Below are 5,680 nucleotides of genomic sequence, written 5' to 3'. Positions count from 1 at the left end.
GAGATTGTATTGTGAAAAAGCATAAAAAAAGAACTGTCCACAGCAATCGGTGACGCAGCTACTGAAAAAAACTAATGTATACCCACCTGCTACCATTTATTTATGTTGTTTCTTGTTTTACTGCTGTCTCGTGCTGTTTTATGACCATAAAGAAATGGATCTAGACTCTGGACTGATTTTCATATTGAGCTGTTTTCCATTTGTTGATACTTTACCAAGTGCTGTACAAACATCAGAAAAAAGCGAATAATGGCAATAAGCACAGGCCTATCATGAAGTACCAGGGACTGAAATCAGTTTTTTTTTACTCCCCTCACTCCTCTTCTGCCAAAAATTCTCACTAATCTCATGGAATGACAGTTCGACAAAATTCAGTCTGATAATTTAATTATTTGTGTGTGGATATCAGTTTTGATTACAAGTGCTGGGTCATGTGAGGTTGCCAGCCTGCAGCACACAACAACCATCTTCTGCTCGAGTGTTTAGGACGTTTCTTAACACGTCATGCTGAAAAGTATTGCACCCAGTTATCACAACCGCTGACTAGTGCTACTGCAGCATTTGCATTTGTTATAAGGATGCGGCACTTCTTATTTTTCTTGCTTTGAAAGATGTTGTGAACGCTGCCTCAAGGTTTGGAACTGACGCATGTGGTGAACGTGGTTCAGTTTCCGATATACTTGTGGTTGAATTTGTGGGGAAATAAAATGATTGTTTCCTTTCCAATCACGTAGCAACTGCAGCAGTGCTCATTGGAGCCCTTTGTAACATGATCCTCAAATAAGAAGCATTGATTGTGTCGAATATTTCAGCAGTTCATGACTGCTGCTCAACAGCGGCTCATTCAGGAGCCAGAACTACTAACACTGGCAGGAAAAATGTGAACCCAAGAAAAAACTAACACAAGCTCAGTGTTGATTGCTATATCTTTGGTAACACAAGTTTCTACTGTAGATCACAACTTGGACAGACCAACTGTTTAAATAATCCTGGTCTGTCTCCTCTCCCCTGCCCTGGGTGCCACAGTGGTTAAGAGTGGCCCTGTGTACTTTGCAGGGCTGTAACCTTGTGTTTGTTTACACTAGTTTAATGAGTCGCTTAGTCACGGATACTTGTATGATTCATCTGTCTGTAATGAATGATGAGTGTTGTTAGGTGCTTTAGGGAGCCCTCCATTTGGTACTAACTTGAAATAAGATAATAAGGGGATAGAATAAAGGCTAAAGCTACATGGTTTTATGTTGGCCATTGTTGCTAATGTGTCATACATTGGAAAAACCTCCTTTTAGCGGCATACTCATCCATTGTACTTAAGCCTGCCACCTAATGTACAGTTCAGTCAAGCCCAAGCTAAAGAGGTTTGTTTATGCTGAAAGCAAGGTAAACACATACAGTGTACACAGAGCAGCAATGTGGGATTAGCAGGCTGCCATAGAACTGACTTGATTAGCATGCTTATAGTGTTTGTTTATAGAGTTGCACAGCATGTCGATTAGCATGCTGCAGCTGTTGCTAGTCCTGTATGTCCTGGCAGCTGGCAGAGGAGAGGACCGATGGTGGACCAAGACGGCGTTTTGGTAAGACTGGAGTCATGGCACACACACACATACACAGCAGTCTTGCCCCAACATTCAAGATGTTAATCTTATGTTGTTGTTTTGGATTTTAGCGCAGACTTGACTGATTGTATGAAGCCATTTTTCATTTACCAGTTTAGCTGACAAATACAGTACTTATTGAGTCATGGGACTGCCGAGGTTCCAGGCTCATATGTGAAAACAATCTCAGTCAGAAGGTGAATAGTGAGCAGTTTCTCCCCCCCTCTAAGTGCAGTTAACATGTAGCACTCCATATCTGCCTGACTGCGCTGCTCACTGGCCCTTTTCTCAGTTATGTATTAATCAGTGGCGGTGAAAAATGTTCTACTATTTTAGCCCCTTGAGATCATCATACAAATGCATTTATATTGTAGAGACTGAGAAAGAAAAACTTGTCTACCATGATGGATTGAATATGTACATTTTTGTTTAATTTCTTGATCCGTATATTAAACATTTCAACAGTAGTTAGTAATTGTCCATATTAATCAACCTGACAGTATATGACAAGGTAGATCTTTTTTAGACATGCTAGTGGCGTAGCTCTAAGGATGGCAATGTTTGTCAGGTGGACGGTCAGGCTGCCCATTACTTTGGTCCAGATGGAATAACCTCAACAACCATTGGATTGATTTCCATGAAATCTTGTCATGGTGATAATGACATTTCTACGAGTCCCATTTGTACTTTGTGTTTAGTACTAATTAGCAAATGTTAGCATGCTAAGCTGAAATGAAAACATATCTGCTAAACATCTACATGATAACATTATCATTGTGTGCAAATTGACTGCAAATTCACAGAGGAACATATTGTGTGTTAACTCCTCTGTCTTGAAACTAAATACACTTGTTGTGATTTGGGGTTTGAAGTGCCGTAAACAGGATGGGTTGGCACTCTCCTCTTCCCTTGGGAGCTCCGCCACAGGACAATGAGCAGGTCCTGCATAGAGGGAGAGCAGCCCTTGAAGGAAAGTTTGCTTATTGTCATTCGCCAGGCCTCATTAGGTGTATGACATATTTAGCTCACAGTGACGGCTGGCTGGAGAGCACTGTTGTTACTAGACATGCAAACACTGTAGCTCCCAAGTATGGTTCCAGCTAATTGTGCATTGTTGTAACCAGAAGGAAGGACAGAGTCGACTTTTCTGTCATTCCTTTTCTTATTCCTGTTACCCAGCCTTAGCTAGATGTTTAATATGTCTTATTCTTACAGTAGTTTTATATTGATAATGAGGCTTTTTGGTTTCATCTGTATGATGGGGAAAACTCTACCCAGTATCCAAGCCTTAAGGCAAAAAAACCTTTTGGGTAAGACTGAAGAAAGTGCATGTTCTTTTGTTACAGTGCAGTTTTGACTTATACCTTTATAGTATGCAGCACCTACAAAACTGTCTGACTTGTGCAACAGTTCGAAGACCCACTGCAGTACAGATGTTGGTCCGTCTGTTGCTTAGTATTCTATGAAAGGTCCTCAGAGAGACTTAATGGATGTAAATATTTCCTGCTTGCTCTGTTCCTTATTGTCACAGAGCTGTGTTTGTGTTTTGAAAAAGCAGGAGTGAGCAAGAGTCATGGACAATGGGATGGACTTAAAAGATATCTAATACATTTACTGTAAAAGGTGTGTGAAATAAAGAAAAGTTAACACAAATGTCCTTTTTCATATTATTTACTTTATAGATGGGACAAAGCTCAAGTGAACAACAAGGCCAATTTGTATATTGGTATTCAAATACACATTTCTTATGCATAATTATGAGGTACTTCCCATGCTGTTTGGACATGGGTAAAAATATATAATTATATATAATAATAGTGAAAGTTTAGATTCATGACAGATTTGAGGTACTGGACCAAATATTTAATGAAAATCAGTCTTGTCTAAAGTAAAAAACATCTCTAAAATTGTTTGTGCCAGTGTTTGCGTATGGAGTTAATCCTCTATCCAGTATATGTAATTTTATATTGCAATATCGACAGAAGGAGGAACTGTTAATGAATGAAATAACCAAACTGAATCTCTGTTTGAGCTAATCCAGATGGTTAAATGCCTGACAGATCAAAGTGCTATATTACACTGAAGCAAGAATCATATGGAAATCCAATATAGCCATCAAACTGCTCTGCTCATTGGTTTGCAACATAGCCCACAATGGCCTCATACTCCCAGAAATATTAAAGGGATAGATGCCTCAATATATAAACTGCTAGCTTGTACTGTTTGGTAAAGTTCTGAGATATAATGTCTACCGTATAAAAGAAGTGAGATAGATGCGTCAAGTTAGGTTGATCACACTTGATGGATACTCATGTCTATTGTCCTAAAGAACTCAAAGTATTTTCCCATCAACTTTAAACTTACATAATTCAGTTATATAATATGTAATATATTTGTGTTGCAGATTTTGTTTGTGTTGTGTTATTCATTCCTTGTCCCTCCCTTTGCTGTATCACTCAAGCTGGAGCCACTGTTTACCCTCAGCTTTGGTGAGTCATACAGAGTGAGTAAGCTTTGTCTGGCAAAGGAAAAAAATAAATACCTTCTTTACTGCTCTCAACAGATAGAGAGGGTATGCACATCATTCTAGACAGATGGGACTTCTTCGACTCTCTTGTGATGAATTGCTAATATAAGAGTCCTTCAGATAAACACAAGGCTGTGTTGGAAATGCGTGACATCCGATGGAGTGCTCAGTGATGTGGCACTGTCTGCTTCTCAGGGACGTGCAGCGGTGCAGAGTGGGCTCTCTACGTCGTCTTCTTGTGTGTCACTGAGGATTCAATCTGCCAAATACAGTAAATACTATGGGTGTGGATCCTCAAGATGCATTTTTAGCAGACGAGGACAACAAGTTGGCCAGCTGACTGTTGCTACGCAACAATGGGAAAATTGACTCCTTGTGCCATGCCTCAAAATAACCTTTTAAAACTAAGTGTTGAACAAATGCATAGTTTGTATTATGAAATGAAATGCATGTTGTTGGTTTGTACTAGTTATCATGCTGTGAGGCTTCTCTGCGTCACAGTAATGTTCTTTAATGTTGAAACTGTTCATCTTTTAGTGGAGGGCTGTGCTGTTGTGGCAACCGGCTGTTGGTTTCCAAGTCTCAGTGTTGTCAGCTGCTTTGTACTTTGTCTCGACTGATTATTTGTCATGCGTGTTATGTGCCGTCAGTACAATTTCCCCTTTCAACAAAGTAACCATTCAAAACCATTCTTTGAAGCACTGTTTGAAGTTTATTTGTAATTCCTCTCAAAGTCATCCATCTTTTTAATCCAGTCTGAAGAGAAACACATTAAGTACTTTTTTTTCAAGTCACCAAATGATACCGAATAATAGGGATATGTCACATATTTTCATTGATTCATCTGCTGATGAGCTTCTCGATTAATCAGTTAATAGTTTGGTCTTTAAAACTCCAGGAAGACAAGGAAAAGCAGCAAATTCTCACATTTTAGAATCTGAAACCATCCAAATGTTTGGCAGTTTTGCTTGAAAATGATTAATCAATAAAATAGTTGCCAATTAATTTTATTGTCATCAATTAATTGACTAATTGTTGCAGCTCTACAGGATAATATTATGGCAGCTGGCAGATTATTGTAACAAAAGTAGAAGTAACTGGTATAGCCTAATGGATGCTGAAGCGAAGGATCTTTTCTCTTAAAAATTATTCTGGCACTTCAGTTGTATCACTTGGGTCTATTATTAATGGACTCCTGTGTGAGATCATCCACAGGTAACGAGACATTTTCTTGGTAAAAGGCTGCTGGCTTTTCAGTTACATCTGTACATCTGTTTGATACGCACACTCACTGTAAAATTCTAGTTTGAAAAATAATCCTCAACCCAAGACTGAAGTGAGTTTTCTTTGGTGGTCGTGCTTATTTGTTTGATGGCCATGCCGGATATGTTCATATGTTTAACCGGTCCTCAGAAATGTCCTGTCATAGTTCTTCGTGTGATGATCTGGTTGATGGATCATGTTTTCCTTGTTGTTGCAGGTGACCCTCAGTGATTGACAGATGTGTGACACTGTGGAGAACCATTTGCCTCTCCCAGTGGAGATCTGAGTTCTG

The sequence above is a fragment of the Enoplosus armatus genome, chromosome 11 (genome assembly GCF_043641665.1).
Source record: "Enoplosus armatus isolate fEnoArm2 chromosome 11, fEnoArm2.hap1, whole genome shotgun sequence".
NCBI classification, from domain to species: domain Eukaryota; kingdom Metazoa; phylum Chordata; class Actinopteri; order Centrarchiformes; family Enoplosidae; genus Enoplosus; species Enoplosus armatus.
Note: the sequence above shows the minus strand (reverse complement) of the source record.